Here is a 26,194-nt window from a genome sequence, read left to right on the forward strand (position 1 = left end):
AGTGAATCTGGTATGCTGACTTTAACCCGTTCCGTGCTCGCGTTGGCTGGGTGCTGCCCACGACCGTTAGCCGCGAAGCCCCGCCCACTCCGTAGAACGCCCGCACCGCGGTGGATATAATGGGTTAATCTGCCCTCAGCACACATGGACTGCAGCATGCTGGAGGCCTTAGCCTGACACTGACATGATCAAAGAGAGGGATGCCAAAACTGTATCATGGCTGGGCATAAGACTACCACCTGGGTCCCAGGACATGTACTGCAAGCGGTGGTGTTGGCAGCATACTATGTTTTTAGTGATTAGTGACTGAACAGACCTGAGTGTGATGCTTACAGGCTCGTCAGCGATAAAGTAAACTGCCTGACTTGGGGACCACAGCTGAGAATGACATAGTGGTAGTGCAGACTCTCCCTTCACTGCCCTTCAGAGAGGACACCGTTGCCCTGGACCAAAGGATGCAGTCTCCCATCACTGCTGGAGGTGTCTTCATAGAGCGACTGCCATGCCAGCAGGCTGACCCTGGCAAAAGGGAGGCAGGGTTTACTGAATGAGCCCCAGTTTGCTCATTCGGTTTGCTTGGTAATTCGGAGGGTGCAACACAGCATGACATTTCATCCACCTGAGCGACATTGGTTGTTAACCTTTGATTAACAGAGTGCTGTGGGCTATTCTACAGAACATTGCTAAGAGATGACAAAACACTAGGAAGGTGCTTCACAGCAGCATGGCGAGCCTGCACCAGAGCCTGAATCAGGACTACTTCCAAGATGTCCTTCTGTAGAGAAACCTGTGGAACCTGGAGTGCATCCCAGGCTTACATACTCTGTACGCACATTATACAATTCGGCTGCGATTAAAATACTTATTCTTCACTAAAAAGACAAGCATGAGGATGGACCTTACAATACTGCATCTGTTAAGTGAATGACTGAGTTCAGACCCCCCCCGCAATACCTCACAGGTGAACTGTTTGACCTCGCCATCTTGAGAATTGAACAAAGAAAGGCTGTGCTTGACCCGATTTGCAATGTCATAGATGGACATGCCCAGGACACCAGTAGCAAATTACATCAACGACCAGTGTTGGAGTCCAGTAGTCCCTGCCTGCCCTGAATCTCCCCCGAATGGTGCTTGACCCTTGTTTTAAACATACAGTGGAAATAATACTGTCCTTGAACTTCAGGGGTCTGTATGCGAAGTGTCATGCATACGTTGCCTTTGGAGCTCTCTCCCAATCTAGGTTTTATTCATTTGCTCTTGACCTTTCCATTTTTTTGTCTTGGGAGAAATGCTGTGTACTGTCGAAGGAAACGATCACCCAATAAAACAAGCATTGGCATAGCCAATAGGTCTCGCCTTTGGTACCTTATAAGTGTTTAGCCATGCAACAGTGGATGTTGTTGCACCAAGAATATTGTGCTGCATAACTAAATACTTCTAAGGTGCCAAAAGCCAGACCTATTGGCTATGCCAATACTTGTTTAGCAAGCAACGTCGTTAGTGAAGGCATGACTACTATTTTATATCATGATTACCTTGGCGAATGGGTTTGGCCAACTTCTAGTAAAGTAGAAGACGGGAGGAATAGGTGAAAAGTGGGATATGAAGCGTGGGAGGCGTGTAGCGAAAGAAAGAGGGTAGGAAGAAAGAATGAAAGGAGAAGAAGAACCACATACAAATGCGATGCATGCATTTTTAACCTTGCGGCAGTTGCAGCTTGAAGCTGCACCCGCCGCAATGTTAAAGATAGTGGATGTGACCGCCACCCTGGCGGTCACATCCTAATCTGCTTGGAGGGAACGCCGCAGCCCCTGCGGACGTTCCCTCCTCCTCAGGGGTCCCGGACGGACTCAAGTCCGTCCGCGATCCTAATCGGGCCCTTAGTTTTTAATGACTAAAAAAGAGCACTCATTTATTAATCAAAAGTCATAAAAAAACTATAAAATTGAAAAATGCAGATCAAATGCTAAAAAGTAGGTCCAAACAACCATGGCTTTAAGTGGGATGAAAAAACTGGGGGTCTCTTAAAGGGGCGTGGCCGGTGCAATTATGGGCGTTGCTTAAATACACTAAAAATCTGTGTTTAGCATAGTGTATGGCCCGAGTGGTATTTTGCTGCTTCAGTAATCGCATCAAGATATAACAACAAGTAACATTGTACCTCACCAAGAGTCCCGGCTTGTTTTTTGTCAATGGTTGTTTGTTGCATAAAATAAATAAGCAATAATTATGGCTTTGTTCCATAGCATACTGAAAATGCTTCAGTTTTGACATGATGAGACTTTGAAAGAACTATAGCGAGTCTCTTTGAAGTTACATCAAAGGCAATGAAGGCTGGTATTCCTGCAGATTAAAAAAGCAAGCATTTGCAATGCAATAGGTCTTGCATTTATGTGAGTTTAAGCTAGTGCATTGTGAATGACAATGCTTTTTATTTATGTTTCACAAACAAAAACATAAATAAAAGGCATTGTAATTTACAATGCCAATAGCTCAAACTCGTGTTAATGCGAGCCCTGTTGCATTGCAAATGCTTGTTTAACCTGTTCCAAGCACCTGCAGAATTTTCAAAGAACATGCAGCGGTTTGTCAACGATGATTGAGAGCCAGGCAGGGAAGAGAATCATGATTAGAATCAAGGGTTTTTATTTCTGATGCAGCATGTCTTGGAGAGGATAGGTAGCCAGTGCAACTTGTGGCGTGTGGGGTGACAAAGTTGTAGTGCTTTTAAACTTTACGGAGTCCGATTGGGGCATTCAACTTGGAGTTAAAAGGGCGCAATGTGCAAAATCAAGGGTTTTCCCATTGCCTCCACCTACAGTACTTGCTTATGTTCAGAATAATAACAAAAACAGCGCACGGTCTGACCCGAATGAAGCTTCATTTATGTAACATACACATTTATAAACTTCAACAAAAACAACAAATTAAAATGAACATATTTATTTATTTGAAAGGTTTTATATAGCGCTGGCTAGACCCGGAGGTATCAGAGCGCTTTACATGAGTATCAGACCATTGTTGCAGGTTACATCATTACAAAGGTTACACAGTTAACTAGAGCATAGCTGCATAGTTACATGTTCAGTCGAGACATACAATAAGGGCATATGCGTAAGGGAAAAAGCAGGCAAGGGGAGCGATTCAGGCCTGAGGGGGCTAGGAGCAGAAGAAGTAGACAGCGAATGAAGGAGGGAAAGAGGAGGGGAGAGACATAGCATGAAAAGTAGAGGGAGGGAGGGTGATGGGGGCACAAACCGGTAGACGGGTAAGAGCTGCGTCCAAAGTCCAGTACGCTGTGATCCCAGGAGAAGGGTATCATTCCCCCAAATCAGATGCAAGAGGCTCCTTTTACACTGTGGACTCTCTCAGAGTCTCTGAGACTCCAAGGCCTACCTACTGGATCCTTCCACAAAAAGGGGACAGGGAGTGCTTTGGCAAGGGGCGCCATATCATGCCTTAACTGTGAGTGGCTCCCTTAGCGCTGTGGACTCTCTCAGAGGGATCACTGAGACTCCAGAGTGTAAGTAGTTGGATCTTTCCCCAACAAGGGGAGAAGAAGTGCTTAGTTAAAGGGCACAAGGGACAGGGGGCTGGGGGGCGTAGCAGGCAAGGTGAGAGATTAAGGGGGAGCGGGGATAGGAGCAGGTGAGGTAGACTAAGAATGAAAGAGGGAAAGTGGTAGGGGAGGGTGAGAGAGAGCATGGTAAGAGGGGGGAGGGTGTTTTACGCGGTTGGGAAGGAGTGCTTAGTAAAAGTCAAAGTCAATCCCATTTGCTGCCATTTATTGTAGGGAGTAGCACCATCAGAGAGGCTGTCTCAGTTTACCCGATTGTCTGGGCCAATCAATTCCGTCGAATACCTATCCTGTACATTTAAACAAATTGCTATTGTTTCTGATGTTCACTGCTGCTCCCGTTATGGGTCTCTTCTTAGTGGTGCCAATGTCTAACTTGCCTAGTTCATCCAATTAGTGCAAATCGGTAGTGTGAATGTATCGTTCCTCAAGCGGTGCAGGTGCTGTGACAAATATTATTTGCAGTCTAGAATTAGCACTATCGGTATTACTATCACGGTATTATTGTGCCTCCGCCATATTAAAGTCAGGTTGTATAACGCAATCCTTTTGTCTTCATGCCACCGCAATTTTAAGGTCAGGCGTTGTTCATCATGCAGGTCATCAATAGGATGTAGCTGTAGCTGTAATTGCCCTCTTCTCAAAGCTGGGTGCTCTGTTATCACCGTGCTTATTTATCGCTTCGTTTTTAAGTAGATTTTAAGACCTGAACATTAAAAACTGAGCCCCGTATTACTTATGGAGCCGCCATCTTGAGTACAGACATCAATAATCTTATGGTTATCGTAGCATGCGAAAACTACTGGCAGCGTTGTAAATACCCTGCCGAGGGTGTGCCCGGTTGAGGTCTCGATGAGCGGATATTTGATGGGGTAGGAATGGACATTAATTAATATTAAATGCTCTTAAAGGGATAAATGTTCGTTACTCCGCAATTTTGATTGGTCTGGTTCGGGTTCAGCAGGTTATTGGTTCGGTATGCACCTCCGGGAGAGGTTCATCGGATTTTTGGGTTTGTTATGTACCTTTCGGTCCTTCCGTCACTTTTCCGGTGGTGTGGGAGAGCTAGGGCTCGGGCCGGGCTGTCTCAGTTGGCGATCTGAACACTGCATCACTGTTTATGCACGTGTGTGCAGCTCCAGTCAGGGCTCGTCTCCGTACTGGTGCTTTCACTAGGGAATTTGAACCTCAGTATTGGTGTTCTCACTCAATCCAATCCACGTTGGACAGTGTGGACAGCGTTGCTATTCCAGCAGGGTGGCTTGGGGTTGGGTCATCTTGGGCACTGTTGCGCCGATTTTGGAGATGCATGTGGGTCCTGGCCAGAAGTCAGGCCGTATTCCGGGCGCCAATGCGCTTAAAACAGACGATTAGCCTCTTGTTGCTGAAATTCTCCTGAGGACCCTCGAGCCGCCTTCGGAGATGCGGTCAAGCTTGGTCAGATGTTGGGACGAAGTATTCGCAGTCTCGGTTCCAGAATCCTGAAGTCCGTCTCCGGTAGGTTTCTGATCGAAGCTTTAGATGTTGCTGCATTGATGTTTTAAATTACGGTTTACTGGATTTCTTAGTTCTTGGTTTGAGATGTCTTGTATTGGTGACATTTAGTAATTGGATTGCAGTTAGTTTATTCTGGATTGGCATGCACTGCACTTGCCTGACATCTAGTGTTTCGTTCATAATATTGCAGCCTGCTGTGCACTAGAAGTCTCATTTCGGTTTCATTTGTGCTTGAAATAAACTGTAATTGTGTTCCCTGAAAGAAACCCACTAGTTAGGTAATCTGACTTCACTTTAGTTTTTGTACATGTTTTTCCAGATCGAAATGTGTGTTTGTGTATTGGGACAAGAGTACTCTACGTGGTTTTATGAAGCTGTGCTGCCACTCCCTTCTGTGTTTTCAGGACAGGCCGTTGTTTTTCTAGCGAAGTCGACAATCACACAAGTCCCAAGTGATGCCACACGCAAGCAGCATCGTGTTCGGCGGTCTTCACTTTTGAAGCACTGCACTCGTGCTTGTGGCAGCATCTACCTTGCAGGAGCGAGCAGTGGCCATATGTTTGTAATTAACATGGCCGCACCGCTGCTCGCTCCAGCAAGGTGGATGCCGCCACAAGCACGAGTGCAGTGCTTCAAAAGTGAAGATCGATGGCTAAAGGTCCTCCTAAGGCAGCGCATGTGCGCTGCATAGGCGAGACCTAAAATCATGTGGGGGTGAGGTCAAAAATAAGAAGCATCTGCTTTTTTGAACTGTCGGTGCTGAGCACTGGCAGGACCAGGCCCACTTAAAGCTCTGCAAACAACCCTGATAAAAGTCTATGGGGCAAACAGTTCATGTGGCGGACAAGGCCATGCTATGAGAAAGGTAAACAAAAAAATCTCAAAATCTCACACGGTTGCTCTTGAGTGTCCCTATTAATCTAGGCCTGGAGAGAGGCTAGCTGCTCGTTCTGCAGAGGTGGCTGCCCTGGTCTGACTGGTAGCGCCCACCCTGCACACACAGCATGCACTACTAGGCCGATAATTACTGCATCCAATAAAAATGGGGCACAGAGGTGTTGGTGAACAGTGTGTGCGCAGTGCAATCAGGCGCCTAATTTGTAATTAAGCTTCTCCCAAGGACAAAAAGTGCATCTCAACTAAACTAGTGTTCTGCCTATAGTCATTCCTGGTTAGTCAATGCATCATCACAGCTGGTAGGATAGCTCAGCGAGTTCAGTGCCCACTGCTGTGATCTGTGTTTGACATGCAGATTACACAATGGTATACCCTCCGATCATTCTAAGTCAGACATGGTGAATGCCACTGGAATAGGTGACAGCTGTCCCTGCGTGAGAGAAGCCAGTCAAGGGTAGGGCTGGGGGAGAGACAATAATTGCAGCGCTACCCAGCGTAAACCGAAACAGCCCATGTGCATTATAAATGCACCATAGGAGACGCGGCCTTGGTTACAAACACTTTGTCTTACGGCCCAGAGGTGGCTGAAGGTGGGGTGAGGGGGTATATGGTACAAACACCTTTGTCACAGCCCAAAATAAAAATAACAAAACATGCAACATCTGCTCCAGAAATGTATCAAGCTAAGAACCAAAACAAGCAGGAAACAAAGAAATAACGGTGGTGTTTGGAGATATACAGGGTCTGGCAAGGCAGCAGCAATTTACACTACAAATAGCAAAAAGATAAAACGCTTTGATTTCCAAACCCCATTTTTGGACCGTCCTGTCGCATGGTATATGTTTTACCCGTACATTTGCATGTTTAAATACCTTTTGCTGATAAGCGTTCCGGCAGACACCTGTTGAAATTAAACCCCTGTATGGCATTCATTCTATACAGATCGGCGAGTTAAATGCGCGCTGCTGACATCTGTAGGATTCTGCGGGTCATGAATTCGAGGAGGGACAAGAGATGGGGGTGAGATAAACAAATTGAGTGGGATGGATGAAGGGAGTGAGAGAGGGAAGCAGACAAGAGAGCGAGAGAGAGAGAGAGAGAGAGAGCGAGAGAGAATTACAACAGACTTCGCCTGTGCTGTGATTTAGCTACTAGAGCAACTAGTGAAAGGACCACATTTCTAAATGGGGGAAACAAATCTTTCTTCTCTGGGACTCCCCTTGGCTCAAATGTTGGCAGCTTAGACAAACATGGAGGCTGGTGTTTGACAATATACAGGGCCTGTGCAAGGCAGCAGCAATTCATACTACAAACAGCAAACAGATAAAAAGCTTCGAGTTCCAAACCCCATTTATGAACCGCCCTATCGCATGGTGTATGTTTTACCCATATATTTACATGATTAAATACCTTTTGCTGATAAGCGTTCCGGCAGACACCTGTTGAAATTAAGCCCCTATGTGACAGTCATTCTATATAGATCGGCGAGTTAAATGCGACCTGCTGACATCTGAAGGGATCAGCAGGTCATGAATTCGAGGAGGGACAAGATATGGGGGTGAGAGAAACAGATCGAGTGGGATGGATGGAGGGAGTGAGAGAGGGAAGCAGACAAGAGAGAGAGAATTAAAACCGACTTCGTCTATGCTGTGACTGAGCTGCCCGAGCCCTTATCTTCTAAATGGTGGAAACAAATCTTTCTTCTCCGGGACTCCCCTTGGCTCAAATGTTGGCAGCTTAGACAAACATGAAGGCTGGTGTTTGGAGATATACAGGGTCTGTACACGGCAGCAGCAATTCACACAACAAACAGCAAACAGATAAAAAGCTTTGAATTCCAAACACCATTTATGAACTACCCTATCGCATGGTATATGTTTTACCCATAAATTTGAATGTTTAAATAACTTTTACTGATAAGCGTTCCGGCAGACACCTGTTGAAATTAAGCCCCAATATGGCTATAGGGGAGCTGCCAGGAATGCTGGGGCTTCTTGTTTGCCTTAGTAAGGTGGATATTTTTACAACAAGTAAAATAAGCAAACAGGCAATGGCGGTAGCGTTTGCAAAGGCAAATCTTTTGGCAGAGTTTTTAAAATATTTCTCAGGAAATATTTAAAATCACATGCAGTTTACACAATGTTACTGGTTTATAAAGCAAACTAAATACGCCTGGCCATGACCATACCGTCTGTTCTGCGTTGCCAACAGCCAAGCCCCTGAGCCTTCCACGACGAAGCGCTGACGCGCTGGATTCATTCTATATAGGTCGGCAAGTTAAATGTGCGCTGCTGACGTCTGAAGTGATCAACAGGTCATGAATTTGAGGTGGGACAAGGGATGCGGGTGAGAGAAACAGATCGAATGGGATGGATGGAGGGAGTGAGAGAGAGAAGCAGACAGAGAGAGAGAGAGGGAAGCAGACAAGAGAGAGAGAGAGAGAGAGAGAGAGAGAGAGAGAGAGAATTAAAACAGACTTAGTCTGTGCTGTGACTGAGCTGCCCAAGTGACTAGTGAAAGGAGCCCAGCTTCTAAATGGGGGAAACAAATCTTTCTTCTCCGGAACCCCCTTGGCTCAAATGTTGGAAGCTTAGACAGCTTAGACAAACATGAAGGCTGGAGTTTGAAGATATACAGGGTCTGTGCAAGACAATAGCAATTCACACTACACATAGCAAACAGATAAAAAGATTCAAGTTCCTTAAGGAGATGGATAAAGATAGCCATAAACATTTAGGGCCAAGCTAATTATTAAAAAATACATGCCACTGCACGCCCCTGTGTAGGGATCGTGACTCCAGGGCCCAGAGGATAAGTTTTATTACAACCACGGCCTGCAAAAGGGGGAGAGAGACTGCGTGGGAGACAAGTGCGGCCACGCTAATTAAAAACAGAGCCCCCTGTGCTCCGCTGCTGGCTCCCGAGAGGAAAACACTCTGGGAGTAAATGTTTACCAAGAAGCTGGGACATCCACATGCCTTTGGCCAATTGAGTATTAAAGCCAGACGCAAAGGCCAATAGCGTGTGAGCACCACACGCACAAGCTTCTACAAAAGCTGAAGAAAGCTGAAGTGATTCCAAACGGTCGATTTCCTAGAGCAGCGCATGCGCGCTGCGCTAGGCTCGACCTAAAAAAGCTGTAGGAAAGTGCCCCTTTTTGTATGTTTGAGAAATTTGCAGTAGCTTCTGCAATAGCAATCCTGCTGTCAGTTTGCTTGGGTCACCCAAGGTGGATCAAAGCCATGCTGGCATCCTGGGCACCCCTTTACCACCTATTCCCTGGGTACCCCTGGTACTATATACTAGGAAGTTATAAAGGGGTAAAGTCTTTGTCAATTTAGGATTACTATGTCGAGCATAACAGTTTTGGGAGAGAGCACAGGCCCTGGGGTCTGGACAGCAGACTCCAGTGCATTATCAGAGTCATAACCATCAGCATTTGGAGCAAAAAGGGGGGGAATCACTACACAAAGCATGTGTCTGGACAGCAGCCTGGAAAGACATTTGAAAGGAGAACCACCCCAAGCTGGTTCTGAAGCTGAGGCAGTGGTTGCATTTTCAGTTCGGGTCACATAGAACTTCAGCTGTTAAACTGAATGAATCACTTTCTGCTGAAATACAAGAAAATGGACACTGTTTGTGCAATGCGATCGGAATAATTGATTGTTCGTGACTGTGGGATTTTTATGAAACTATTTACAAAGTTTAAACTGCACTGCAGAGAAAATGTCAAAACTTCTGCTCCTATCAGTTGGAGGAGGGCAGAGTATCTACTCTAACCCGATGGAAAAAGAAAAAAATGCTCACAGTGTCAGTATAGAGCAACATTATTTATTTGTTTATGTTTCCTTCATTTCCACTACAGCAAAGAAGCCACAAGTACGTGCTTCTGTGGCATCCTCTACTGTGCAGATTTGTATCTCCCCTATACTTCAAGGTGCAGTTTGGAAGCTCCTCTGGGTTCCTGATGTGGAGTGTGGAGTCCAGCACAGCTGCCTGCCTAATGTAAAGTCCTAGATATGCGGCACAGGGTATATAGCATTACACATAGACACTCCCCTCTCCCCCAGCTTCTTTTAACCCATCACGTCCTCTTCCATGCTCACAGTCCTCCCTCCGCTTGAGCCACTTCCAGCACCCCCACTCATATCCGCGTAGGTATTGGAGTGCTTTACATGAGCTCCATTTACATTATTCTTGGAAACTTTATTTTTTTTTCTTCCTGATTACGTGATTTGCCCAGGAACCTCAGTTCCAAGGTCAGCAGCTCTGCCTTAGACATGCATTAGTTGTGGTAAACCACCACCCTCCACCTCCATTTTTAGGTCGAAGCCTGCATTGCAGGGCATGCCCTGCTGCAGGCAAGGAGATATTGTGAGCAGGGGATTTCAGTATGGCGTGAAGCCACGCCCTTTTTTTCCATTGGCAGGCCTCTGGAAACGGAGGCCTGCCATTGGAAAAAGCTCCTGTTTAGCAGATGTGTCTGCTATGGATCCCGCCTCTCGAGGACTCCATGACCTGCCTGACGGTAGCACGACAATATTTTTAGAAATATTGCCTTGGCAACGATGAGGCAGGTCAGGGAGTCCTGGAGGGGCGGGATTCAGTATCCTGTTCCCGCCCCTTTTTTTTTTATTATGTGTGCTTGTGCTTTTCGTCATTGTTGCATTGCAGTGGATCAACCCTCCTTGTTATCTGTTATTCTCTTGTACTTTTTACCCTTCCTGCCGGGGACAACAACCTATAGAGCATTCAGCAGCACCGTGTGCACTAAATTTGGGTGGTATGGTCGCACCTGCCCTTCCTGTGTGCAATGAGCGACCCGGGAGTGTGTTGTAACTGCGTCACTGCCTCGCCCGCCTAGTTTTGCGTTTGTGCCGTCATTTCAGCCCCTCACTCGTGGTTGCACTGCAAGGGACAGCCGAGCTCCGAGGGACAGGCTGTTGGCGATGCATGAATCACTAGGGCCGACCTGGGGCTGCCAGAGCCGAGAGACGAGGTAAGGAGAGAAACTGAGGCATGGAAGGTGGGGGATGGAGGTGTGAAGACTGAGGGAGGGGCCGGGAGGGTTGGGGGGGCTGATTAAAAGAATTTAAGGGGGAAGAAGAGTGCAGATCACACCTGGAGCAGCAAGAGACACCAGGCGAGGGGAGAAGAGAAGCATGGAAGTGTGAGGCCTGAGGGAGGGGCGGGGGGGCTGATGAAAAGAAATGAAGGGAGAGGACGAAACCGTACAGGAATGAAAAGAGAAAGGGAGACAGTTTGAAGAATGAACATGGGGGAGAAGTCATACAAAAAAAATAGAGCAGGATTGCGAAGTGAAAATAAGAGTCTGGGGGAGGACGGAGTACCGAGAGAAGGAAAGTAACGGAGAACAAGAAGGGGGAGGGAAGGAGGAGGGGTGTAAAAAGAATAACACCGCCCGACACGGAGAAATGGAACAAGTGGGGGAACAACAGGGCCTTGGACTGAGAGGAAGGAAAGGAACGGAAAAGAAGGGAGCGGGGATGAACGCGAGGAGGAGGTAAAGAGAGGTGAAAAGATGAGTAAAGGAGGGTCTGGGGAGGGCGAAGCGCGTGTACGAGGGTCACTCAATGATGTACGCACTTCCACTAGCGTGTAACCGTCAAACATTGGAAACAGGAGGGGGGGGTACAGCTACCCAACGGAAGGCCACGCTGTATCGACACCGAAAGGATGAGGGGCTGAGCCGACCCTGCTGGGATTCAAAGTATTCGGCTTCAGACTCGACCCAGAAACGAGAACTAAGCGGCAGTGGCTGAAGGGAAATGATTGAGACTGAGGGGTGGGGATGATGAGAGATGGGGGCAGAGGTGCTGTGGGGGTGCACAAGTGAAGGGATGAAAGCAGAAGTGCCAATAGACCCGATTCAGCCGGGAGACTCCAGATTTTTCGAGCCCAAATGGCTTCCTTTTAACTATCTCCCGCCTGAAATTGCATCTTGTTCAATAGAAGTCAATGGGGGAATTACATTCTCCCTATTTCCATTTCACAATCTCCCACTTCCCTGTCCTAAAATGTTGGCATGTATCTGAAAGGGAGGACCCAGAAGGGAAAGACAGAAGTGCCGAAGCGAGGAGAGTGAAGAAAGGGAGAGTGGAGGGGGTGAAGGAGTTCCGAGAATTGACAGAAAGATGGGCAGATGAGGAGACGAGGGGGGCTGAGGAGGAGAGCAGGGGTGTGACGGATGAAAGCCTGGAATGAAAGGCCTGTGGGGAAGTAGCAGGGCGCGGTAAGGCATGCCCCCCCCCCCTTCCAAAAGGCCCCATCTGTATCTACTCTCTTTATTTCTGTTTGCAAATGTCTCTTCAGCCGCCCGCTACACCCTTCTCTGCCTATCGGGCAAAGCTTAAGGAGTTGGGGCCCCGGGGCAAATGCATTTTTCCCTTATAACGATGTTATATTGTTTTTTAATGTATTGGCAGAACCAAGGGTACGCATCATTCTAATATAGGCAATATATATTTCAACTGGTTTTAAATCACCTCCATTCCCGACAATTTGGTTGCATTGTACAGGTCGGAATTAGCAGAAAATAAGTAATAAATGTCCCCTTCTCGGGGCTAGACAACGTGATTTATATGTTCACCTCATCATAAGCCACTTCCATTTATTTACCGTGAAAATATATTTCTTGGCTATTTATTTATTAACGCTGTATATGGTGATATTTAACGCAACGCGCCATTCCTGTCTAATGTTAACCCAGTCCAAGTGTTTTCTTTGCATTCTGGGATATGTACAAGTCCCAGAATTCAAATACAGAAACATAGACTGACACAGACATCACACAGGAGCAGGGAAACGCAAAATTCTGTATTTCATACATGGGTGTTTATAATATAGCATTAGCTCACCCCATGCCAGAATTGTTTGAGGCTTGGGTGTAATAATTGGGTCTCCTGGCTGGAAAATAATACGAGTTTCCCATGATAATTTCCCGCAAAAAAATACATAATTTGTGCCATTTTAACTCCTTTTTAGGTCTCGACTCTAGATGGTGCACATGCGCTGCTTCAAACCGACGCTGCCTGTGAATCTGGGTAAATCACTTAAACACCCCGTGCCTAACAAAAATGAATGTGTCCTCATGTAACGCATGTATGCACCCACCACCCTACCCACCACCACGTTACCCACCACCATCACCACCACGCTACCCACCACCCTACCCACCACCACCATCACCACCCTACTCGCCACCCCTACCCACCACCGCTAAGCATCACCACCACCCTACCAACCACCACCACCCTACCCACCACCACCACCACCACCACCCTGCCCACCACCTCCACCACCACCAAATCCACCAGCCGTACTCACCACCCCTACCCACTGCCACCCTACCCACCATCACCCTACCCACCACCACCATCCTATCAACCCCTACCCACCACCATCACCACCCTACCCATCACCACCCTACCCACCACCACCACACCCACCCCTACCACCACCACACCCACTACCACCACCCTACCACCATACCCACCACCATTCCCACCACCCTACCCACCACCATCCCTACCCACCACCATCCCTACCCACCACCACCCACCACCCTTACCCAACCCCACCCTCCACACCTACCCACCGCCACCCTAGCCACTGCCACTAGTATTTGGAGTAGTAGGTGGTTGAGTAGGAGTAGTAGTTGTAATAGTAGGCGGTGGAGTAGGAATAGGAGTAGTAGTAGAAGTAGTATGTGGTGGAGTAGGAGTAGTAGGTGGTGGAGGTGGAGTAGGTGGTGGAGGTGGAGTAGGTGGTGGAGGTGGAGTAGTAGGTGGTGGAGGTGGAGTAGTTAGGTGGTGGAGTAGGAGTAGTAGGTGGTGGAGTAGGAGTAGTAGGTGGTGGAGTAGTAGAAGGTGGAGTAGTAGTAGTAGGTGGAGTATTACTAGGTGTAGTAGGTGGAGTAGTAGTAGGTGGAGTAGAAGTAGTAGTAGGAGTAGTAGTTGGTGGTGATGTAGTAGGAGTAGTAGGTGGTGGTGAAGTAGTAGGAGTAGTAGGTGGTGGTGAAGTAGTAGGTGGTGGAGTAGGAGTAGTAGGTGGTGGAGTAGGAGTAGTAGGTGGAGTAGGAGGAGTAGTAGGTGTTGGAGTAGTAGTAGGAGTAGTAGGTGGTGGAGTAGTAGTAGGTGGTGGAGTAGGAGTAGTAGGAGTAAGGAATAAGAGGAGTAGGAGTAGGTGGTGGAGTAGTAGTAGGATTAGTAGTACGTGGTGTAGGAGTAGTAGGTGGTGGAGTGGGAGTAGTGGGTGGTGGAGTAGGAGTAGTGGGTGGTGGAGTAGGAGTAGTAGGTGGTGGAGTAGGAGTAATATTAGTAGTAGGTGGTGGAGTAGTAGTAGGTGGTGGAGTAGTAGTAGTAGTAAGAGATGTAGTAGGAGAAGGAGTAGTACGAGGTGGTGGAGTGGGAGTAGTAGGAGTAGTAGGAGGTGGAGTAGAAGTAGTAGGTGGTGGAGTGGGAGTAGTAGGTGGTGGAGTAGGAGTAGTAGGTGGTGGTGAAGTAGGAGTGGTAGTACGTGGTGGAGTAGGAGTAGTAGTAGGTGGTGGAGTAGGAGTAGTAGTAGGTGGAGTGGGAGTAGTAGTAAGTGGTGAAGTGGGAGTAGTAGTAGGTGGTGGAGTAGGAGTAGTAGTAGGTGGAAGTAGGAGTGGTAGTAGGAGGTGGAGTAGGAGTAGTAGTAGGTGGTGGAGTAGGAGTAGTAGTAGGTGGTGGAGTGGGAGTAGTAGTAGATGGTGGAGTAGGGGTAGTAGTAGGTGGTGGAGTAGGAGTAGTAGTAGATGGTGGAGTAGGAGTAGTAGTAGGTGGTGGAGTGGGAGTAGTAGGATTTGTAGTAGGTGGTGGAGTAGGAGTAGTAGGTGGTGGAGTAGTAGGTGGTGGAGTAGGAGTAGTAGGTGGTGGAGTAGTAGTAGTAGTAGGTGGTGGAGTAGGAGTAGTAGTAGGTGGTGGAGTAGGAGTAGTAGTAGTAGTAGGTGGTGGAGTAGGAGTAGTAGTAGGTGGTGGAGTAGGAGTAGTGGGTGGTGGAGTAGTACTACTAAGAGTAGTAGTAGGTGGTGGAGTATTTGCAGTAGGTGGAGTAGTAGTAATAGGTGGAGTAGTAGTTGGTGGGGTAGTAGTAGGTGGAGTAGTAGTAGTAGGTGTAGTAGGAGAAGTAGTAGTAGGAGAAGTAGGTGGTGGAGTAGTAGTAGGAGTAGTAGGTGGTGGAGTAGGAGTAGTAGGTGGTGGAGTAGTAGTAGTAGGTGGTGGAGTAGGAGTAGTAGTAGGTGGTGGAGTAGTAGTAGGAGGAGGAGTAGTAGGTGGTGGAGTAGTAGTAGGTGGTGTAGTAGGTGTATTAGGAGTAAGGAATAAGAGGAGTAGGAGGGGTAGGTGTAGGTGGTGGAGTAGTAGTAGGAGTAGTAGTAGGTGGTGTAGGAGTAGTAGGTGGTGGAGTAGGAGTAGTAGGTGGTGTAGTAGTAGTAGGTGGTGGAGTAGTAGTAGTAGGTGATGGAGTAGGAGAAGGAGTAGTAGGAGTAGTAGGTGGAGTGGGAGTAGTAGGAGTAGTAGTAGGAGGTGGAGTAGAAGTAGTAGGAGGTGAAGAAGTAGTAGGAGGTGGAGTGGGAGTAGTAGGTAGTGGAGTAGAAGTAGTAGTAGGTGGTGTAGGAGTAGTAGTAGGTGGTGTAGGAGTAGTAGTAGTAGGTGGTGGAGTAGGAGTAGTAGTAGGTGGAGGAGTAGTAGTAACTGGTGGAGTAGGAGTAGTGGGTGGTGGAGTAGGAGTACTAAGAGTAGTAGTAGGTGGTGGAGTAGTAGTAGTAGGTGGTGGAGTATTTGCAGTAGATAGAGTAGGAGTAGTAGTAATAGGTGGAGTAGTAGTACTTGGTAGAGTAGGAGTATTAGGTGGTGGAGTAGGCGTAGTAGGTGGTGTAGGAGTAGTGGAAGTAGGTGGTGGAGTAGGAATAGTAGTAGTAGGAGGTGGAGTAGTAGTAGGTGGAGGAGTGGGAGTAGGTGGTGGAGTAGTAGGAGTAGTAGGTGGTGGAATAGGAGTAGTAGGCGTAGAAATAGTAGTAGGTGGTGGAGTAGGAGGTGGTGGAGTAGTAGTAGTAGGTGTAGTAGTAGTAGGTTGTGGAGTAGTAGTAGTAGTAGTAGGTGGTGGAGTAGTAGTGGTAGTAATAGAAGGTGGTGGAGTAGCAGTAGTAGGAGTAGCAGTAGTAGTAGTAGGTGCTGGAGTAGTAGGTAGATGCTGGAGTAGGAGTAGTAGGTGTAGTAGGAGTAGTAGGTGGTGGAGTAGTAGTAGTAGTAGTGGGTGGTGTAGGAGGAGTAGTAGGCGGTGTAGGAGGAGTAGTAAGTGGTGGAGTAGTAGTAGGTGGTGGAGTAATAGTGGTAGTAGCAGTAGGTGGTAGAGTATGAGTAGTAGGTGGTGGAGTAGGAGAAGTAGGTGGTGGAGTAGGAGAAGTAGGTGGTGGAGTAGGAGTAGTAGGTGGTGGAGTAGAAGGAGTAGTCGGTGGTGGAGTAGGAGGAGGAGGAGGAGTAGGTGGTGGAGTAGTAGGTGGTGGAGTAGTAGTAGAAGGAGTAATAGTAGGTGGTGAAGTAGGAGTAGTAGGTGGTGGAGTAGTAGCAGGTGGTGGACTAGGAGTAGTAGATGGTGGAATAGGAGTAGTAGTAGTAGGAGTAGTAGGTGGTGGAGTAGGAGTAGTAGAAGTGGTGGAGATGGAGGAGTAGTAGTTGTAGGTGAAGTAGGAATAGTAGGTGGTGGAGTAGGAGTAGTAGTAGGTGTTGGAGTAGTAGGTGGTGGAGTAGGAGGAGTAGGTGGTGGAGTAGGAGTTGGTGGTAGAGGAGGAGGAGTAGTAGGTGGTGGAGGCGGAGTAGTAGTAGTAGTAGGTGGTGGAGTAGGAGTAGTAGTAGGTGGTGGAGTAGTAGTAGGTGGAGTAGTAGTAGGTGGAGTAGTAAGTGGAGTATTACAAGGTGTAGTAGGTGGAGTAGTAGTAGGTGGAGTAGGAAAAGTAGGTGGTGGTGAAGTAGTAGTAGTAGTAGGTGGTGGTGAAGTAGTAGGAGTAGCACTTGGTGGTGAAGTAGTAGAAGTAGTAGTAGGTGGTGGAGTAGTAGTAGGAGTAGTAGGTGGTGGAGTAGGAGTAGTAGGTGGCGGAGGAGAAGGAGTAGTAGGTGGTGGAGTAGGTGTAGTAGGAGTAGTAGGTGGTCGAGTAGGAATAGTAGGTGGTGGGTTAGGAGTAGGAGTAGTAGGAGTGTTGGTAATAGATGGTGTAGTAGGACTAGTATGTGGTGTAGTAGGAGTAGTAGGGGGTGGAGTAGGAGCAGGTGGTGGTAGAGTAGTAGGTGGTGGTGTAGTAGTAGGTGGGGATGGAGTAGGAGTAGTAGGTGGTAGAGTAGTAGTTGGAGTAGTGGGTGGAGTAGGAGTAGTAGGTGGTAGAGTCGTAGTAGGAGGTAGAGTCGTAGTAGGAGGTGGAGTAGGAGTACTAGGTGGTGGAGGAGTAGCAGTAGGAGTAGTAGTAGGTGGTGTAGTAAGAGTAGTAGGTGGTGGAGTGGGAATAGTAGGTGGTGGAGTAGGAGTAGTAGGTGGAGTAAGTAAGTAAGTAATTTTATTGTTTTAGGTTAATTAAAACCATTACAAAAGTACATTGATAGCTCATACCTTCGGATAAAAAGATTTTTAGAAAAATATATTATTTTTAAAACAAGAGAATTTTGATAAAAACAGTTTGGTGCAGGTGTGAGGTCCCAGTGTGGTGTCTTGGCCAATATTCAACTAGTCCGGTCTGGTGCCATCTTCCAGATTTTTTAGTTTCAGTTCCAGACATTTCAGGAATTTGGCCATCTTCCCATTTAATGGGGGATGGCCTGGGTCGAAGCAAGCAAGAACCGCTTGTCTGCATGTGCAGATTTTAAGTTCATTGAAGGCCGTTTTTAACAGGGCTACTCTTTCCTCTTTCAGCCTTGGGCAGGTGCATAGTAGATGTTCGAAGTCTTCACACTCTGCCCCGCACAGCCTGCATTTTGTCCCCCAACCCCTTCTCAGCCATGGTTGCAAATGCGGAATACAGGGTAGAATTCCTAGCCTATGTTTTAAAAAGGCTTCTTTTGATTTCCTGCCATACCCCAGACCAAAGTATGCTTGGAGTAGGAGTAGGAGTAGTAGGTGGTGGAGGAGTAGTAGTAATTAGCATTTCTTACAAAGCCCTTTGACTATACCATTTCCTGCTGAAAGGCAATATTTTTCTCCATGTGTTCCTATACCTGGCGTGTCACGCAGTTTGGTGCTTGCTTACCCTCTATGTCAAGCAAGCAAATTTGAGCTATTGGCATTGTAAATGTATATGCGTTTTATTTATATATGTAAAACAAAACCCAAAATAAAAGGCCTAGCCATTTACAATACTACCCTAATTCCCTTACCTTTTATCTGCATATCTTCCCCTTCATTTTAATCTAAATACTCCATCAGTACAACACATCTTACTCACAAACATATACAATATATGTTGCCCTCTACCAAACACATGTAGTTTACAGTTAGACACAATAAGTCTTTATATATCATATTAGGCCATTTAGTACTATCTTTTTACTTTTATTTAAAATTACAATTAATTTTCATTATGTTTTACAAAATAAAAACAACACACAAAAAACAATGTCATTTACAATATCAATAGCTCTAAATAATGTCACTGCGAGACCTATTGCATTTTTAATGCTTGTTATAATATCCCTCCCTGTTTTTAAAACTCCACTTCCTCCTCCAGCTCTCTGATTTACGCACCCCTTATCTCCAAAAAGAAAAAAAAACACATAAATAATAGAAAAGTGCTTAAGCGCATGATCTAAAAGTCACTATTCCTTGAACACTCTCAAACAATAGTAACACAAGTATTAACAAAGCCAATAGCTCTGGTATAGAGGAAATCTATCGGCTTTGCCAATGCTTGTTTTCTTTATTTTTTTGTTTGATGCAGCACAGTTGGAATGTGAAGGGGACAGCTAGAGTGTGATAGGGCACAGAGCGCAGTATGATGGGGCACAGTTGGCATGTATAGAGCACAGCTAGAGTGTGATGGGGCACAGACCGAAGTGTGATGGAGAACAGTTGGCATGTATATGGCACAGCTAGATTGTGATGGGGCACATCTAGCGAATGATGGGGCACAGACCAGAGTGTGCTGGGGCGCATCAAGAGTGTGATGGGCACAGTTGGAGTGTACTAGGGCACAGCTAGAGTGTGAGGAGGTATAGCTAGAGTGTAATAGGGAACAGTTGGCATGTAATAGGGCACCACTAGGGTGAAGGGGCACAGACCACAGTGTGATGGGAAAAATCTAGAGTGTGATGAGGCAGAGTTGGAGTGTTAATAGGGCACAGCTAGAGTGTGATGGGGCACAGTAGGCATGTATAGGGCACAGTTAGAGGGTGATGGAGCACTGAGTGAAGTGTGATGGGGCACAGTAGGCTTGTATAGGGCAGAGCTAGAGTGTGAGGGGGCACTGAGCGCAGTGTGATGAGACACAGTAGGCGTGTGTATTGCACAGCTAGAGTGTGATGGGGCACAAAGAGCAGTGTGATGGGACACAGTTGCTGTGTGCAGGCCACAGCAAGTGTGTGATGGGGCACAGAGTGTGCTTCTGATCATGGGTGGTGTGCACTCTGGCGAAGAGGTTGGACTGGTACAGTACACTACCTAGCTCTAAATCAGTAGTAATTAGCAATAAACTGGTTTAGTCTTTGTAGAAACATCAAGACAGCGCATATCGCTGATTTACTAGAAACAAAGGTACTTCCCACCATGGGCTTGCTCCAAACATGCACTAATCTGCCCTGACACCCAGGACTGTGCCCCTGTACTTATAATAAATAGATGTATTGACACAACCAAGAAAGGCCATCGCAAGCCGGACCCTTTTGATGAAAGGGCCTGTTAAATTCGGCACTGCCAATCGGGAAATTAATTGACGGTGAAACTGCGCTCAGCGTGGAGACCAATGCTGGTGACTTAGGAAAATTACGTTTTGGAGGCAGCAGTGGACGGACTGATGGGCACAGGCACTCAGGGGCGTCCTGTGAAGTTGGGATAGGGGTCCAAGAACCATGCCCTGGACCCTATTGAATGTGTGATAGCTCATAAGGGGAGACAAATGAATCCATCAGAAACAGCCGACAATCACTCCTTCATTGTCGGGCTGTTATACCACGGACTGGCTGCATTATGCCCTAATAATTTATGCACATAATTTTAAAAACATAAATAAAGTTCTAGGGACATAGGGGTAAAGGATGGGGAAGTGTATTAATACTCAGGTATCAACTAAGATACCAGAGTATTAAATACATAATTTAATTTTAAATCATTTATTAATTCCTAAAACAATCTAAGAAAATTATTTTTAAATATGTAAATAAAGGTCTAGGAGCGGTATAAAAGGGATAGAGGGATAATGTGTGGGAAACTGTATTAATACTCTGGTACGCACTTAGATCACCCCACACACATAACCCTCACCGGTATAGCAAGCCGCGCCATGTGCAACCCTGACCTCGCACCGCACACTTCACGGGTAGGAGAGTTCACGCCGACAATGAACCACATACGAAAGGGCAAGCTATTACTGAAACATGATATTCAATCTGCACACAACTGCTCAGGGAAACCAAGCTCCACCAGACACTGAAGCCCTGATATGCAACCAAAGCCCTACAACAGACAGTCGCCACCTGTACCAAACCCCGACAGTCACCAAACCCACACTGAGAAATGAAGTGGACATAAGAAAAAAAGTGGACACTGCTAACACTGTCTACTCCACAGAAAGCGTCCATTCCGCATCGTGGACATACTTTGCAGCAAATAACAGAGAGAGCATTTTGGAGGATAACAGTGCAATTCTAGTTGAAACTCTGTGAACTAAAGTTTGTGGCTGAACTATGCTTTGAATTTGCTTTGCAATTGAATAGACAGACATGAATTATCATTGCCATGATCTCTAAACTGAACTTTGATCTGTGCTTTTATTAGAGACAATTGAATAGACTTAAAAAAATCCCTAGGTCTGAGGCTGCAGAAGGAGCGTGAGGGTGTCATTTAGAAGAAGATAGAGTAGGGCTAGGGAAGACTTCCAAAGACTTTGTAAATAATTTCATCACATGATTTATGGACTATGTTTTGTCATCTGCAAACGTAAAAAATACAGAAGAAATCCATTTGATGCTATTTTCAGCTCAACGGTCTGATTTTAGTGAAGGTATGGAAACTGGTAACTAAGACATAGACTCATATTAGCAGCTGTGGTAGGAGCGGTGATTATAGGACTAATTGTTTTGCTTCTCGGATTAAATTCAATCACACATCCCAATTCAGTTGATATTAGATCTAAATCTATACCTAGAACCTCAATACTGCATACATTTGATTTTCAAACACCGCATGTAGATTCATCAAGAGGAGATTTCTCCTCAAATGCTTATTTTAAGTTGCTTTATGAATACATTGACCCTATGGATAAAACGAACGGCTATGATTGTATGGAGGTACCTGCATCAGCTGCAGAGGGTATCACTTATCACATACCTCTTACATATGGTGTTAATTGTAGTCTTTTGATAAGCATTTTATATGGAAAGGGTAATTTCCATTATTGTTTTTTCGGATTATGACTTAGTTCTTTCAGAAGTTCTTATGTTTAAGCATTTAAATTGTCACCCCAATGCCAAAGAAATGGATACAGCCGATTGTTCCTTTAAACCTACAATGACATTAGATGCTGCTTATGCTCACAGGAACAATTTATCTTATTCCTTGACAGATGTTGAAAATATATTTTGAGATTCAGTATAAGCCAGAAGAAGAGCAATTGATGCTGGATTGAAATCAGGGAAAGACCAACAGTATAAAAACGAGTGGACTAAAGAAGAAGTAGAACATCAACAATCAGGAACTATGGCTGCACTAACTATAGATTTGAAACAAAAAGGGAAATTATGTGTGTTTAGAAGTAAATCTATAATTCAAACTAAATTTATGGGAAAACTCGAAAACTTAGACGCCTGGAATGGCAAAGCTATCTTTGGCTCTTCCCCAGATTTTGTCCTAGAATCAGACGCCAGTCTTCATGGCTGGGGTGCACGCTTGGAAGACCAGAACACCGGTGGGGTTTGGACCCTGACGGAATCTTCTCAACACATAAACTTTCTGGAATTGACAGCTGGCTTATACGCTCTTATGAGCTTCAAACACTCCATCCAAGGGAGGTCTGTTGTTCTGAAAATGGACAACATTTCTGCAGTTGCCTATATCAATCGCCTTGGAGGAACGAAATCTGCAGATCTCTCCAATCTTGCCAGGAAACTTTGGATGTTCTGTCTAGAACACAAAATTTCCCTCAGGGCGGAATATCTTCCAGGGAAATCAAACATTTCTGCAGACTGGAATTCAAGATTCCTTGTAGATTTTTCAGACTGGAAACTCGATGTGAACGTCTTCAATTCCCTTTTCCACTTTTGGGGTCCTATAGACGTGGACTTATTTGCCAGCAGGCTTACCTTCCAACTTCCCAACTATTTCAGTTGGATGCCGGACCCGGGCGCTCTCGCTGTGAACGCCTTTCTCCAACCATGGTCTCACTTCCTGGGTTATGCCTTTCCCCCTTTCGCCATGATTCAGAGGGTCCTCCAGAAAGTCAGATTAGAACAATGCCTTCTGATCCTAATTACTCCCTTTTGGCCGTCCCAAGCTTGGTTCCCGACAGCCCTGGAACTAGCACGCGACATTCCCTTTCTGATCCCAGCCTCTCCAGGCCTGGTCTCAAACGCAGACGGGGAAGATCATCGTCTTATTCTCGAGGGGAATTTGAACCTTCTTGCTTGGAAAGTGTCAGGCAATCTAACGAATTGTATGGACTTTCGTCAACAGCTCTCTCTCTTCTCGGAGAATCTTGGGCACCAGGAACACACCTCAGGTATAACAACATTTGGAAGAAATGGTTTCATTGGTGCCTGGAAAGGAATCTCGATCCCGTGGAGACTCCTGTCGTCAATATCGTGAATTTTCTGGTCGAACAATTTGACAGAGGTCTTTCTTATCGCTCTATTAATTGCTTTAGATCCGCAATCTCCGCGGGCCATTCCCCCATCAACGGTAAATCGGTAGGTAAAAATCCTATTATTTGTAGAGTCCTCAAGGGTATAAGATTGAGGAGACCTCCTAAACCTAAGTATCAGACCCTTTGGGATGTTAAATGTATTTTAGACCTTTTTTGTTCTTGGCCTGATAACTCTTCCCTTAATAGTAAATTTCTCTCCTTCAAACTCGCCACTCTTTTGTGCCTAGTTTCCTGTAGAAGAGTTTCTGACATCAAAAGCTTAGACATTTCTAATAGATGTTATGATATATCTGGTGTCAAATTTGAGTTAATCAGAAGGACGAAAACCATGTCAGATTTTATCTTTTATCCTCGTTTTGACACCTTCCCTAAACTTTGTGTTGTTGCTTGTATGAAAGAGTATGATTCTAGAATGTCTCTCCTACGTCCTAACGATGCAAATCAACTTTTAGTTTCTTTTGTGAAACCTTTTAAACCTGTCTCTTCCACCTCTATAGCTAGATGGGTTAAGACTACCATGAGTCTTGCTGGTATTGACCTCTCTAAATTCCAAGCACACTCTATCAGAGGAGCTATGGCCAGTAAATCCTTCTGGTCAGGTGGTAAGTTGGATGATATTTTGAAAGCTGCTGACTGGTCAAATGCTAACACCTTTGCTCGTCATTACTGCAAGCCTATCGAGCATATGTCTGATGTTGTCCTTCGGGGCTACGAACATGCATAATGTAGCCTCCGGTCTTGTAATGAAATTGCGATTCTCCTATTAACATGACCAGAGAATCTGGATTTCATTAAAGACACGGAGGCTGACATTATCCCTCCCTCCTCCCTTTTACAACTTTGATAGGTCTTTATGAAATTATCTACTGCTTCAATTGCTGTTAATCTCTTATTATACCCATGTTATAATTGTTTTTGAGATTTTATAGCTCTATAGGCTCTTGATTCTTAATCATCTCTTTCTTTCAGGCAATTCTATTTGACTGGATTTCCATTGAGGAGCTTTCCACTAAGATATTGGAGATACTGGAGTTCCTTCCTCGATGTTTCTTCTTGATTCTCTCCGTTTGTGAAGTCCTTCCTGCTGCTGCGATTCTTTTAAAAGAGGCAGATCATATCCTAGTTACATCCTTTGTACACTGTTTGTTCTAGAACTTATCCTTTATGATGTAGTGCGGCTGTGTGAGTTGCTTATTAAAGGATAATGCATAATGTCAGCCTCCGTGTCTTTAATGAAATCCAGATTCTCTGGTCATGTTAATAGGAGAATCGCAATTGGCACTTATTCATGGGAGGCCAGGATCCTGTCATTTCCAGAGTTTGTTATGTTTGTGGAGATCAAACATCTTTTACATTACCCCGAGGTGTGTACCCGAGGCTTGGCAATAGTCTTCCTGAAGATTTTTCCTGTAGAGCATTTGGATGATCATGTATGGAGTTCGCATACTACAGTCAAAAGAAGCAGTAGTGGTGTTGAAATAGTAGGAGATATATTTGGTGCATTGATTCCTTCTGTAGGAGTAGTTTTGAATGATTTCAAAATTAGAAAGCTGTCCACTATAGTTGATAAGTTATCTAATACAACTGCACATTGGTTGTTAGTTGTGGACACTGAAACAATAGCTGTAAGGTTTATGGTAGTGCAGAATCGCCTTGCATTAGACATCCTTCTCATGAAGGAGGGTGGAGTCTGCAAGATGTTGAAGATTCACCAATGCTGCACCTCCAATCCAGATAAGAGTATAGAGATGAAGAAATACATTAAGAATATTACAGACTTGAAGGGAGATTTAAAGGAATTGGAGGCTACAGGTTCTTGGGAAGCAATTGGCAGTGGATTTGCTGAAGCAGGAAAATGGGTTGGAAACATTGGGAGTGCAATATTTGATTCAACTTTGAGACCCCTCTGTGATAATTGCCCTGTGTGCAATGAGTCTGTTTGTAATCTTTAAGGGGTACAAGTGTATGAAAGCAATAAGAGAGAGACAGGAAAGGGGCGGAATAAGAAGAAAGAGGAAAGATGTGGAACTAGAGGAGGGTCTGCATATTTTATGTTAAAATGAAATACTTGGAAAACTCTAGATGAAGAATGAAGAAAACCTCAGGGTTTTGATTTGATCTAGTCTGATAAGATTTGTATGTTGATTGTGATGGCTAACCGTCATCAGAGGGGGGTTGAAGCAGCGCAATTTTGAATCCACCCTTATGCATCACAGAAATGCATTATATATGTGCATTTGACCTTATATACACTGTGTGCCATACCTTTATTATTGTGTGTGAAGCATTTAAATGTGTTATTGAAATGTATTCACTGTAGAGAATAGAGATTTATATGTGTACACTAATGTTCAGTTTAAACATGAAATCAAGTATTCTTTATTCATACTTTACACTTATTTTGCATATGTAAACATGCATTGTTTTATTCACGTTTGCATTTATTTCTAAAAGTTACAAGTTTGCATGTACAACCGAGTGTTCGAAGTGCACATTAAATGCTTAACTAAATTAAGCCTAAATAAGCCTAATAAAGGCCTCAGTTGAAATGTGCTGTGCTTGTCAGTATGTTTTCCTTTTCTTGCAGGTTTATTATTTTGTTAGCTAAAGAAACGTTAATTGTCTGTATTTGGCAGCTGATTGAAAGGCCTGAAAGAAACTTGGCGGTGGACATGGTTAAATAATGGTCCAAAGAAGTTTTCTGTTCATCATGTACCAGGGTGGCAAGATGTTCAAGGCGGAGAAGCGCAGTCTCAGTTTGATGCGTTGGGAAGTGGTGTTCTGATTAGTCTCTGGTGAACACGGAGAGAAGGTGTTTCAGAATCTCCTGTTACTTTTAAATTGGTGTTCTCATAGTTAGACTTAGGAGAGATTCCCTTTAGATTTTGAGAGTTACAGACCTCTCTGCTTGCCCTCTTCTTGCAAGTGTGAAGCTTTATGCTAAACATGTTGTTATATTTAGCCTGTCTTCTTTCTACCTCTGGGGATTTCATGGTTACTCACATGATGTCACCACTAGAACCTTGGGTGACATCATGGAGTGTTTGTGGCTTAGCCTGGTGACAACTGGCAGTTGGAACCAGGCAGGCTGAGTGGCAAGCTAGTCACTCCTGGTGGGTCTTCTTTGT

General features: G+C 45.4%; 1 protein-coding gene and 1 long non-coding RNA gene across 3 annotated transcripts in view; one reads left to right on the forward strand and one right to left on the reverse strand.

Moving 5' to 3' along the window:
* Window positions 1–25,618, forward strand: part of LOC147668347 (uncharacterized) — a 76,241-nt gene extending 50,623 nt beyond the window's left edge. The window contains exon 3 of the long non-coding RNA XR_015304125.1: window positions 24,036–25,618. This is a non-coding gene — a long non-coding RNA (uncharacterized LOC147668347). The remainder of the gene's footprint in view (window positions 1–24,035) is intronic.
* The window catches only part of LOC147668346 (sialate O-acetylesterase-like), a 615,033-nt gene that overhangs the window by 566,303 nt on the left and 22,536 nt on the right, over window positions 1–26,194 (reverse strand). The window lies entirely within an intron of this gene.

This window comes from Lissotriton vulgaris, unplaced genomic scaffold (assembly GCF_964263255.1).
Source record: "Lissotriton vulgaris unplaced genomic scaffold, aLisVul1.2 SCAFFOLD_1016, whole genome shotgun sequence".
NCBI classification, from domain to species: Eukaryota; Metazoa; Chordata; class Amphibia; order Caudata; family Salamandridae; genus Lissotriton; species Lissotriton vulgaris.